The 14,393-nt window shown below is 34.9% G+C and overlaps 1 protein-coding gene across 1 annotated transcript in view; it reads right to left on the reverse strand.

Annotated features, from left to right (window-relative positions):
- The window catches only part of LOC125242692 (poly(rC)-binding protein 3), a 333,013-nt gene extending 321,655 nt beyond the window's left edge, over nt 1-11,358 (reverse strand). Inside the window, exon 1 of the mRNA XM_048151568.1 lies at nt 11,041-11,358. The gene's annotated coding sequence lies outside the window, so the exon portion shown is untranslated. The remainder of the gene's footprint in view (nt 1-11,040) is intronic.
- Between the last annotated feature and the right edge of the window lie 3,035 nt (nt 11,359-14,393).

The raw sequence follows: 14,393 nt of genomic DNA on the forward strand, positions 1-14,393 counted from the left end.
TTCTTGGTTTTTCTTCAGAAAGCTTAAATCGCTCAAACTACATTGCGATGATGTTTCATAAAGCGGTTATTAATTAGTTTTATTCACATTATACCGCGAATATCGCTGCATTAGATAAGTTTTGATTTATTTATTTCATTAATATAAAAGTACACTTCAATCTTTAATAATTTATATTATGATCGACAATGTCAAACATTACAATTATGGCGACTTTTTGATTGGTTAAGTAGTACAGTAATTACATTTTTCTCTTTTGGCTACCCGTATCTAGTTCTTTATGTGTAATATAACCTTGGGTGCTCATTCTCAAAAATAACGTAACAAAGAACATTATGTTTTAAATTATTATGCTCGAATCAGAAGTAACAATAAATTTGAATAACACACGCAACTTATACTTATTACTTAGCATAATTTGTTGGTGATATATTTGGTACATACTAAAAGTCAAGTACATATACCTCGTATCGGTTATGAAGAGACCTATCCAAGTATCTGTTATGACTCTTTGCAAGACAAATATTCTGCGATATACTTACATTCGTTAAGAATAATATAAAAGGTTCAATGTATAAACCCATTTCATAAATATCAGGAATAAAACTAAAATGTAGAAACCCAACATAATATTCATTGTCTAAATTCGCAATAGCCTTTCATGGAAAATAAAGTTATATTCATATTCATATTTATTTATATTGCACATATACATTACACGTCAGAAACATAAACATTCATTATAACTAAGTAATTCTTATTACTCTAAGAATTAAATTATAAAATTTATAAATGTGTTCTATATAATTTAAATACATTATCGCGCTAAATATTACATTTCAAGGAATTCATTGATGTCATAGAAGGCATTATCAATAAGCCATTTTTTTAATATACTTGATGTATATGTGGATAGACCTCTTGATAATTATATGAAAACCCCACAGCTTGTAAGCAGTACGAATAATGATTATTCATATACCTTATCTATGTCATTGCAGCCACATTGCTTGTGTATATAATATCTAACGGCTGTCGCTATAATAAATAGCAATTCGAATAGCAATAGAAACATGTGACAATCATATTAACTTGTTGACAAAAATGAATCTCAAAAGTTCTTTGACAAAACCTTATTTTTACTATAATCAGAAATACAGATCAATTTAATTCCACTTATATGGGCCTATAACCTAAATAAAATAACTTGGAATTAACTTACATTAATTATATCCCCAATATATAAAGAAGTTTTCTATTTCGACATACTATTGCATCAATCTTAACTAGAACCTAAAAAAAGTAATAATGATAACAGAATAAAAAAAAAAAATAAAGACTTACACCGTGCACCATAGTCGTGTATTTGCGATGGTGCTTAAATAGTTGTTTAATATAATATGTATAATACGTTACAAATGGTAAATAAATAATTAGGCACGATATTTCATTAATGACGGGTTATTTGAGTATTTAAAGATTCTGCAGATGTGTATACTGCATAAATCAGAAAAATCTTAAATATAATTACTCAGTATAGCGATATATTAATAAGTGACGACAATAATTTATTTAATCATAACGACTATCAATACATTGTGACTTATTAAATTGATTACCGAACCATAATAATTTTACCATAATTTCGAAGACAGTCGAAATTTTATGTTTCTAAAGAAAGTGTTGCAAGTTTCAGATCAAGGACCCAGGAGCGTCCAGGTGAAAGGGCCAGGGTCTGGTATTCATTTACCACCCAGGAGTGCCCAGGTGAGAGGGTCGGGGTGTAGATTCACTTCCGACCCAGGAGTGCCCAGGAGAGAGGGTCAGGGTATATTCATATTCATATTCTTTATTCAGTATTGATTATACATTTGATTTGTCAGGTTTTACATTCACATATTTATATACAATTTACAAAAATATTTATCTAGTTTAAGTATAATTTAATTTATTGTACATTTTCTCATTGGAATTAAAGATTATAATTATTATTTACAAAAAGTGACATATAATTCTATTTTATTCGTATTATATTATGATAATTTATGATATTGATTGCATAGTAGGTATATAAAGATACCTCTGTTTCGATCGTCGACTGAGTCCTTAAATGCTGGCATGGTATGCGAGCTTGCGTCTGGCGGCGCAATATCCGGCGTCCGTGATGAGCAGCTGCGGCAGCAGGCTGACAGAGCTTGGGTGGCCCATGATGCTATTGCCCCGTAGCGGCACGGGAATTCCGTTCAATCATGTGATGAGGTGGTGATATCATAAAATCGTGTAAATATGTTCTTTTTGCTTATGTTTCGCGAGTGAAGTGTGCAGTGAAGTGTTGCATTGTTTACTGAAATATGTTTATAACTTGTGAATGCCTTCTAATTAATTTAATCGTCATAATTTAATTGGATGTAATGAATTCAATTGGATGTAATGAATTTAATTAAATGTAATGAATTTAATTGGATCTCAATAATTTAATTGTATCGAAGTAAATCTTATTCATATATTTATTTTTCACAGGCCTATGTCTGATTAATGCTCTTTCTTTACACTTGATAAGGTTTATAGAAATATTTAAAAATCCATTTTTAGTATACATAAGTTATAGTTTTATTATAATTGAGAATTACTCTTCCATAAATAAATAATATTTTGCTAATATCAGTCTTACAGCATATCGTAATTATGTGGTAAAGGTATCGGTATGAAGTGTTATATGTTTTGTATTTCTATTGTTTAAGAATTATTTCAAATGTCTTGTATTGGCTGGTATTGTCTTTCTTTTGAATTATTTCACATTAAGCTTTGGCGAAGGGTCTCGCCTCGAACAGGATGGCCGAGCTGTAAGAGTAATTATTTATTAATGCCTTATATTTTGATTTATCTTACTGTTATTTATGATGAAAGTATTAAAGAATATCAATTGACTCATACTAGTCACTGGTTTCCGCCATGTTGCATTGTTATAAAAATGGCGGACATACAGTGACGGTGCCCAGTTCGAGTACAGACGAGTTGTAGTAAAGAAGTCTTGAATTATTTATTGTAAATTGGTTGTTAATATGTTTGTTATAAGCGAATAAAGTAAAGTGATGGTACAAGTAATAGTTTTCATCATCAACCCGGTAATGTCCCCAACAGTACCATTGTAATAATTTCTTATTAATAATAAACTATTCTTATTCTTCTTCTTCTTATAGCTAGTTTAGCTTATAGACATCTCTTTCATCACTCAATGGGGATAAAATCTATCGAGAGTAGACATTTTGGGCAATATTTACATTCACCCCAAGGCCAATGTTGCCCCATTCAGTCGTTCGTAACAAACTAAATTTGCTGGCATGGAATCACACATTCGCATTTTAGCCTTACTGGAGCGATGTGGCTCTGTCCCTTTCACGCTTATTGACCTGTGGTATATTTGTCGCTTTCGCACTACAAGACCGATCCGAAAGTCCAATTCACAACTCCGCAGATAACCGAATTGACTGTATGAGCACGAGGGCTACATATGAATTCAAGCATGAAATGCTTGTAACGCAAGCACTTTAGGCACCCTAATTCCATTTCTACATCCATGTCAATGCTGATTTAATATACATATAATAAGGAGTAAACATCCAGATTTTATTCATATCTTATTTTCATTAGAAGTACCTATATCAAAAAAAAGTTTATTGTTATGTGGGAAAGGTTCTTGAAAAATTACCCAACTAACCCAACGTAGGCAAATGCGATAAAACTAGCATCCTATCATGCATGTCGGCCACCTTATATAGAAATTTATTAAGTTTCCCTTAGTATATTACCGACACAGCTATACGACATGTTGCTATATGATATCCTTTTTAATATATTTTAATAGCTCTGGCTCCAACAGATTGCAATTTGTATTTCAGAAGTCACACGTTCGAATCGTCTCGTAATTCTAATAAGTAGCCACCGGGAGCGAACCGAACATCGTCCGAACTATTTACTAATAGATCTTACCCAGACTAGCTATACCTAATGTTCCGATACGATGTCCAAAGTACGTAAACCAAGACTGGCGCAGCAATGTCATGGCTCGCATAACAGGTATGGCAAGATACTTGCTTTGAAACTTGGTACCGTGAAACGAAAGCCGTGGGGACGAATGCTTAGCTAGAAGTTGCAGCGGCAACCGGCACTCTGCAATTTTCTAACATCACTTGACTTGATTTGAGAGCAAAGTCGCACAAATATGTACGTGCATGGTGGGAAGCATAACGATGCAGTTTGGGGACAGGATGTAAAGGAATAGTATGTAGGTATCATATTTATTTATTCTTGATATCTGTGTGTACAAATGTCTTAAGTATAAATTATTACACAGTCTAAACGCACCCTGGGAGGGTATTGCAATGCATTTTAGGACTAAGACAGAGCTAAGAACTAAACTAAATTTATTTAATATATTAAATATTTTGTGCATAAATAATCTTACAACTCATAGATATTTAGATAGTTATTAATTCATAAATATGGACTTTTTGCTATAACGTAAAATAACTAAGAATTGGGTAAATATGTGTACCCTAGAATGCGAACTGTAGCTGAGACTAATGATAAATCTTAAGACGGCGAGTGTTAGTGCGTTTTCACATATTAACCGATCCAATTTTGAACGTAAGGCCGATAGCCAAAATATGTAAATATGTATGTGTATAGTAAGTAAGTAAGTAAGTAAGTAATTTATTTGCATAAAATAGTGTACAGTAAGATGGTCAAGAGGTACAATTTCGTAGGGCGCCATCTTTGAAATTTGCTTTTGTCATCCTTTCTACATCCGATATCGAATCGGATAATGTAAAAAAGCTATTAGGGGAACTCCGAAAACAAGGTTCAAGAAAATCGTAGGTAAGTTTGCGTGCTCATTACACAAATAAATGTCCTTACCGCAGGTTTTATTTCATCACGTTTACTGTTACCAACATGAAATACTCCAAGGTCTAAATAATTTTCACCCGAGTAAGAAGCGCCTGGACATAAAATACATAAATCCTCTTAAAAGTGACTGTAGTGGCAGCGCAGTCCATCATTCGCCGCTTAGTTTCCATTTGTAACTTCTCGAAGCCCCGGCTTGTTTTATATTAAACGCAGCCGACATTTACACAACTAAACAATTGAAATAACTTTTATACTGTGGTACTGCCACTTTTTGAATTAAAAATATTTTGCATTGTAGAAATCTATTGATTTGTGTAGCTGATCATATTAGAAGAGTCATTTCTCGCTTAGTTTCCATTTGTAGCTTCTTGAAGCCTCGGCTTCTTTTATATTAAACGCAGCCGACGTTTAGACAACTAAACAATTGAAGTAACTTTTATTCTGTGGTACTGTCACTTTTTGAATTAAGAATATTTTGCAGGGTTTGTGGAAATCTATTGATTTATGTAGCTGATCATATTAGAAGAGTCATTTCTCGCTTAGTTTCCATTTGTAGCTTCTCGAAGCCCCGGCTTCTTTTATATTAAACGCAGCCGACGTTTAGACAACTAAACATTTGAAGTAACTTTTATTCTGTGGTGCTGTCACTTTTTGAATTAAGAATATTTTGCAGGGTTTGTGGAAATCTATTGATTTATGTAGCTGATCATATTAGAAGAGTCATTTCTCGCTTAGTTTCCATTTGTAGCTTCTCGAAGCCCCGGCTTCTTTTATATTAAACGCAGCCGACGTTTAGACAACTAAACAATTGAAGTAACTTTTATTCTGTGGTACTGTCACTTTTTGAATTAAGAATATTTTGCAGGGTTTGTGGAAATCTATTGATTTATGTAGCTGATCATATTAGAAGAGTCATTTCTCGCTTAGTTTCCATTTGTAGCTTCTCGAAGCCCCGGCTTCTTTTATATTAAACGCAGCCGACATTTAGACAACTAAACAATTGAAGTAACTTTTATTCTGTGGTACTGTCACTTTTTGAATTAAGAATATTTTGCAGGGTTTGTGGAAATCTATTGATTTATGTAGCTGATCATTTAGAAGAGTCATTTCTCGCTTAGTTTCCATTTGTAAGTTCTCGAAGGCCCGGCTTGTTTTATATTGTACTGTCAATTTTTGAATTGAGAATATTCTGCAGAGTTTGTAGGAATTTGATGATTTGTGTAGCTGATCATATTGGGAGAGTCATTCCTCGCTTAGTCTCCATTTGTAACTTGTCGAAGCCCCGGCTTGTTTTATATGTTGATGAATAGTTATAAGTATTTAATATAAGAGTGCATAACCTCGCCGTTAAACTTTGGTTTGGCGAAATTGTAGCAGTAAGCATCTTTATAGTGTTATTAGAAATAAATATAAAAAAACCATATTAAACGCAGTCGACATTTAGACAACTAAACAATTGAAGTAACTTTTGTACTGTGTTACTGTCACTATAGATTTAACTAAATTTGCTATAGATATTATTAGTGTAAAAAGCTACATTACATAAATACGGCAAATCATATCCACAAAATAATTATGTAACTGTTAAAATTACAATTAGAATAGGTACATCATTTGTCTGCTTTAGGGTAGGTTGCACCAAACCATCTGACACCGAATTAGCGTTCGCTAAATTTTGTGTATAAGAATATCCATAGATTTGCTGCGCGACGTTGATGTGTCTGATAATAATGGTTGATGCTACTGGCCCTTAGCTTGCACTATTATATATTCTGTGCCCTTAGTCGCAAATGTTCTGTTTTTAATATTACTTCGTTAAGGTTAAATTTAAAAATATGCGCATAAACAAAGACCAACCCAAGATATCAAAAATATGTTTATAATCAATTAAAACTAGGTATATTACTAAATTCGAAAAATATGAGAATAATAGGTATGCTTTTACTGAATAAAGTTATTAATCTTCTTGCAGTGAAACTTCTTTGTCCGGCTGAAACTAGACTCGTTGTTAAAACATTTTTTCTTTTTGTGATTTAGATATTAAAAATGTTGTTCCGTTTGTTGTGCATTTTCGTTAACTATTATTCAAGCAGATATTTTTGGGTTTTCATTAAAAAACAATAACAGTTTGTAAATACCAGTATATTTTTTGTTTTATAAGAACCAGTCCACAACGGAGCTTCAACCAAACCTTTTGACCGCGGCTTCGCTTGCGTTAGAAAGAGACAAAAAGTAGTAGCCTATGTCACTCTCCGTCCCTTCAGCTATTTCCACTTAAAAAATCACGTCAATTTGTCGCTCCGTTATACCGTGAAAGACAAACAAACAGACACACACATTTTCTCATTTAATATATAAGTATGGATAAAAACATGTACGTGACCTTTTATAATTATGTATTTAATGTATGAACTGAGTGGTTCCAAATATACTTCAATTGTTACAGAAACAATTTTAAGTTTGATGATGAAGTCTATTGAAAGAAAACATTTGCTTCATACACAATATAAACTTTAAAACTTAATGAAACATCCCTTTAAAGTAACAGCTTACTTGTGAATTTACTCCCTACCTAACCCAGTCCCTAATAAACTACCCAATAAAACTAATAAATAAGACATATCGTGATTGAGCATTTATGAGCTGTCATTCATCTCCATATATCAAGTTTTCCAAAGCTATAGACGGCTCATATGAGCCTCTTATAAATTGCGGTCCCGTACTCTATTGAAAAACACACAATTCCACTCTGAAATGGGGTATGAAATATGAATAGGAGTATAGCACTTTCCGTAGCCGGGCATCTAGGTCGACCATAATAAGTCCCGAGGTCCCAATAGTGGAATATGTCTCCATTCTGCGCCCCTAGGCGTATATAATTTTGCACATAAAGGCCCTTAAAGCAGAAAGTTTGCGACATATTTATTTTATTTGCGGGAATGAGTTTAACTTTGTTGGCGGTAGTGATTATATTTATTTAATGGACTTGGAAAATTTATATTACATTTCATGTTTGTATTAATTTACTGTGTAGTATATTTTAAAGTATAAGTAGTTAAAGTGCTTATTAGGCGAATATAGTACACTCAAATCACCTTTGACATAATGGAAGATTCGTAGATTTGAATATTATCAATTACTAACATTGTTAATATTCGTCGTCTATTGGTAGGTAATATTACTGTTGTATCAATGGCATCAAATCGAAAATAAACCAGTCAAAAAGTTTACGAAATATTCTAAACAATTAACCGCATACATTAACAACACAATAATAACATCTTGTACTCATAAACGTTCTATAAAACAAATTAGCACAATGTAGCAAACATAAAACAACAATGGGATACCCATCTCAACGATATCCCTCCTTAAACCTCTTTGTACCTAGCCAACATCACAATCCTTTACGCTTCGTATCTCAGCAATTCCCAAAAGGTTTGTACATTTGGATCACGTCTTCGATATTGAAAACAATTAACAATTGGTAATCTGAAAAAGTCCATGATGCTGAGCAAGATCCACTAGGTTCACCAAAATGTCCCAGGTAGTTTGTATGAAACTTTCCTTTTTTTTACCGAAAATCTATAGGAATCTGGTAACAAAAAAGGGATGCTAGTCTCTCTCTGTAGTGGTGCGACAGAGCCAGACTGCGTTTCTGTAGCGTCAACAATCGCCTTTCGGCTAGACCGGCTGAATACATTTGGGCAATAACGTGGCGAAGGCATGTTTTCAGATGTTAATAAATCACTTAACAACGGTTATTATTCGTGTTTCTAAAGAAAATTCAATGATTAAATTGTCACAGGGAAGGTTCCGGATAAGTGAATTTAATATTTTAAAATTTGGTAGTTATTGAATCGATATTAATGTCACATGTTTACCATGTAAAAGATAAATAAATAGACAAATAAGTACATAATGTGATAATAAAATGTTCAATCGCGGAGGATAAGCCTTGGATCGATTTTTTTTATGATGTGTTACGTAATTATTAAGGATAAAACTAAATGTATTACCTAAATTGTTATTAAATATTAAACTAAATTTCAACATTTGTGATGGAACAACGGGCCGTTTCGATGCAACGAATTTTTGGAATCTACACTTAGTTCAGACCCGAACCTCATTAAAATCCTATTCTCATTAAATCCATACTAATATTATAAATGGGAAAGTGTGTGTGTCTGTTTGTTTGTCCGTCTTTCAGGGCAAAACGAAGCGAAGAATTGACGTGATTTTTTAAGGTAAGATAGTTGAAGGGATGGAGAGTGACATAGGCTACTTTTTGACTCTTTCTAATGCGAGCGAAGCCGCGGGCAAAAGCTAGTATACTTATAAATAACAAAATCTGACCGAAAATGTATTAAGGCGCAATGCAATACATATAGGTAACTTTTCCTGCGATATAGTCTTAATAAACTTAAAAGCTAAATAGAACAGACGTGGTACTCCTCTTTAAGTTTGGTGGGTCATTGTGACATATAATTTTTGGGACAAGCTGTTGCATCCGATCAAGGCGACATGATTATAATTATCTAACTGTTGTGGCAGAAATATGAAGTTGTATTACCTGTCTAGAAACCTATCAACATAAGGTCATCAATTCCAGAACCAACACCTGTTTGTTTAGACTTTAGCCATAATACCACTCTACTGAAAAAATCACCGTGTTTTTTTTAGATTCGATGGAAAATCTGTATTCATAAAAAAACTATGATGTTTTCATGTACCAGGTGCCTAAACGGACAGAGAATATTTATGCGTAGTCACGTCTGCATTTAGTTCACTTGAGTGCATACAACCTATGTGCTCTTTGTTTGATCACATAATATCAGGACAGTTACTTAAACAATAATTTCCAAGATAATAGGTATGTGTTTTTCTTAATAAATTAAGACAATATAGTGTCTTGTTGTCAACCGTGTTAATTAGTTTCCAAGCTTTTAATCGTTCGATCCGGAATATTCTATGATTTTTATGGCTGGATAAATTAATTATAGTATTAACATTGACCGAAGTAATTAGTTATCAGGGAAAATTGTTTGAATTTTTTTTTAATACTACTACCTTGGTGGAAAACAGCCATACGGCCCGCCTAAGCAGGGCAATTATGCTCGCAATTTTATTATTTTTATCATTTAACGACGATTTGACGACGTATCGACGTCAAGTGTGTCAGTGTGAGAGTGACAGGTGTTTTATCCACATCGATAAGTGATAAAATTGGAAGCATGAGAAGCCCGCCGGTAAGCTAAGTAAGCGAACCAACAATACCAGAGTTGTCACATGCGCGTTGCCGACCCAAACACTCCGCATCATCATTCAGCTTCATTGGCAACCCTGTATAAAACATGACCGATTGATCCAAAACTCATTTGTATTACTTACCTAGATGTATTACTCGTAAATGCGTAAAAAATGGCATAAAATAATTGTACATATATCCCACTAAAACTCACAGCTCAACTTTTTTACCTTTACTTTAACTTTCTGGGATACTTGCCGCAGTTGCCGCACTTTATAACTTATCTACTATTTGATGGCCGGAGTACGTGTGCTTAAAGATATCTAATCTGTTCAACCATTGGTAGTAAATAGAATAATAAATCTCCTAGATGAATAATCATCAGCGATTTGATCTACGGTGCAATTAATTATTCACCTAGTTATTGCGTAGCGTAGGCTATAAATACAAATAGGTACAAGCTCACAGTCATTTGATAATTAAACCCGTGCAGGTGAGAAGCGTTGAAAATATTTACGACCTACGACGAATGACGTGTATTGAAATAAGTCAAGAAATGAAATAAATCATAGGTAAACTAAATTAAAACTCGTCAACACAATGTTATTGAGTTATAAAGTATACTTTGTAATAAGTTTTCACGCTCACATATAGACTACATAATATATGTAGACATGCAGTCAAAACACTCAATGGAGAAACTTAAAAACTCCGCTAACGAATGGTGTCTTTGTCTCGACTCGTAGTGAATGAGCCGAGCTATTGTCGCAGATATATCTCCGGCACATCAGTCAGCGTTTTAATAATTCAAATGTAGGAGGCCGAGGCAGACTGCGCGCCGCGTGTGTGACCGGCGTAAATACGCCGCTTTATAGACCACTTACCTGTTTGACAGATGCAAATGAAACGCGAAGGCGGCTCGCTTCACTTGAGAAGTTCAGACACTTTCCGTCAATCCAAATAATCCTTTATTTACTGCAGGACACGAGCCCTTAAAGTTTTAACGCTGACGCGCTTTTAGTCCAAAACACTGAGAAAACTTGGAGGACTTTGAAAGAATACTGACCGTTACTACGGAGCGCAGGTTAACACGGGTCTGTGAAGGGTTAAGCGCTAGGGATATGTTAAGAGTCGCGTCTAGGACGCGGCGCGTACGTTAGTACCGGTAGGGTTCGGAGAGATCGCACGTCGCGGACAGGAGAGGTTCGGACACACGACCGAGGAGACCGAGTCGACGTGAGTGACGCCGGGCGCCTCCCGCCCGCCGACGCCACCGCCGCGCGCCGCCGGGAGCAAGAGGGATGCAGCGAGCGCCGTCCCTCGCCCGCGAATATCGCCACTCGGATCACATCGCCAGAGTCTCAAGTACCCTCTACTGCAACGCGAATTCCGAGAGGGAGGGCTCTTCTCTGCGCGATTCTGATACGACACAAACAACTCCTCAGGCGCCCGGCTAATAAATACCGTAGCGGTTTAGCATGGGGTTCGTTTTGGTTTGATAGTCTCGAGATGAACACCTGACGTTCGGCGTCATATCGAAAAACATATGCCCCGGTTGGCTAGGTGTAGCAAATACCATAACGAATACTTTGGCTGAACACGCGCCATATTATGCAACGTTACAGGCTTGTATTGTGCACTCTGAAATTTCCTCGTCCTTCGTACGGGCAAGCTTTTAGAGGGTGCCTTTGCTTTGTGCTAGTATTGAAAAACAATGTTGAAAGATACTGGCTAGTTATGATAGATAATATTTGATTATAGCTTTTTTTAATACCACGTCGGTGGCAAACAGGCATACGGTCCGTCTGATGGAAAGCGGTCACCGTAACCTATGGACGCCTGCAACTCGAGGGGTGTCTCATGCTTATACTTAAGTATAGCTTTTATGAGTAACTTTGAGTTGGTAGTTTCGTACCCATGGTATCCAAAGGAAACATTCTTACGAACTCATTGTTTTTACATGTATTATAACAGTTATTATAATAGTTACAGTTTGTTAAACACGTTAATTTACCATGAATATGTAATAAAGAAACGTAAGTGCCTAATCAAACATATTCAAATAATATGCCTTGGAGTATGGGTCGGCCGCTTGTCTGGGATGCAACATGTGTAGACACCCTAGCTCCGTCCCATATTCCAAGCACTAAAGTTGGTGCTGGTGCGGCTGCATCCTCGGCTGAAGACCTCAAACGTCGCAAGTATGCCAACCTCGGCACTGGGCACCTTACCCACTGGCGACGATTTGAGCCAATTTTTTATTTGTAGATAAGTTTTTATTTGTAATATTTTTAGTATTAGATATATTATGTATGAAAACACAAATTCGAAAAATATAAAGAACAGAATTCAAATAAACTATTACTCGACATCACGTATGTGTATGCATTTTTGTACTTGTATACTCGTACTTTCCTTACATAGATTGTTCTAACTCAAAAATCATAAACGAAAATTATATTCAAAGGAACAGCAAATTACAAAAGAGGCAATTATTACCCATTCCGTATAAAAAACGCAGCGGAACCTTCATTGCGTAATGAGAATTCGCTGGCTGTCATTCGTCTGTCAAATTAACAAGTAAACAAAGCTTTGGAAGGATGTTTCGGAAAATACGTATTTAAGTTGTACGCGGCCCGCGTTCCAAGCCCTCTCAAACGGTTTGGCACAGCGTTATAATCATAGTATATTTATAAATGAGTACTTAATGTTGACAGTAGCGTGGTTACAATGAAATGGGTGTCTCAAATTAAATTTGATTTTGTTTCTTACGTTTCTTAGTGAAAATGATAGTTATGATATTTACGACTAAGGGGTGACTAAGGGCAACTTTGTTGTGCATAGCGCATTTGGACATTTTAAAAACATATTTATGTGCATAACAATAAGCTGAATATCGGGTCAATATCGAAATGGAGAAGAATGTACAAACGGTTGTAAAATAGTACATTTCGTTATAAATGCGAGAAGTATGTCATTACGAGTGAAGAATGACAATCTCGCACTTTAGTCTAGAGCCAATTTGGCCACAAGTCGTCTCCTTCACGATTTTCGTCGACATCTCTTCTAAATACCTAAAACAGGTATGGATGTGTTCCGCGTTCTCTCCAGATTACGAATAGACCTGTTTTAGTTTAAGGAGGGGGGGACGGATCGAGAAAAAGGGGGGGAAAGATGGCGACCGACCATCATAGATATTTATTCACATCTCGAGTCCTATGGCACCAATCTGTTCGTGCGAGGTGTCATTTGAAAGCTCATTAAACCTACTTTAATTGTTTTTAAATAAATATACTCATAAAAGTAATCGTTTACGAAATATTTGAAAATATGTGTTTTTTATCGCGCATGAATTGCACAAGTACTAGTAAAAAATGCGTCTAACTCAATAAACAATAACTTTACCGCAATTGATGTTATTATAAAATTTTTGCGTCTATTCATGTTCTTTTTAAAAATATAAGTTTCATTGGTATATGATAATATATAACCATGTAATTAAGAAAATTTTGTTTGGCAGGGGTTTAGTCTAGAGCCAATTTGGCCACAAGTCGTCTCCTTCACGATTTTCGTCGACATCTCTTCTAAATACCTAAAACAGGTATGGATGTGTTCCGCGTTCTCTCCAGATTACGAATAGACCTGTTTTAGTTTAAGGAGGGGGGACGGATCGAGAAAAAGGGGGGGAAAGATGGCGACCGACCATCATAGATATTTATTCACATCTCGAGTCCTATGGCACCAATCTGTTCGTGCGAGGTGTCATTTGAAAGCTCATTAAACCTACTTTAATTGTTTTTAAATAAGTATACTCATAAAAGTAATCGTTTACGAAATATTTGAAAATATGTGTTTTTTATCGCGCATGAATTGCACAAGTACTAGTAAAAAATGCGTCTAACTCAATAAACAATAACTTTACCGCAATTGATGTTATTATAAAATTTTTGCGTCTATTCATGCTCTTTCTAAAAATATAAGTTTCATTGGTATATGATAATATATAACCATGTAATTAAGAAAATTTTGTTTGGCAGGGGTTATCCTTCAGGTCGCATAAACGGGCGCTGACCGTAGTAAAGTATTAAATATTTTTGAGGTCTTATTTTACGGATCCATATGTGAGAGGTATCGTTTGAAAGATAATTAAACCTACTATAATTGTTTACACATAACTATAGTCATAAAGGTAGCTGTTAACAAAATATTTGAAAATATGTGTTTTTTATCGAGCATG

Source organism: Leguminivora glycinivorella, chromosome 3 (genome assembly GCF_023078275.1).
Source record: "Leguminivora glycinivorella isolate SPB_JAAS2020 chromosome 3, LegGlyc_1.1, whole genome shotgun sequence".
NCBI lineage: Eukaryota > Metazoa > Arthropoda > Insecta > Lepidoptera > Tortricidae > Leguminivora > Leguminivora glycinivorella.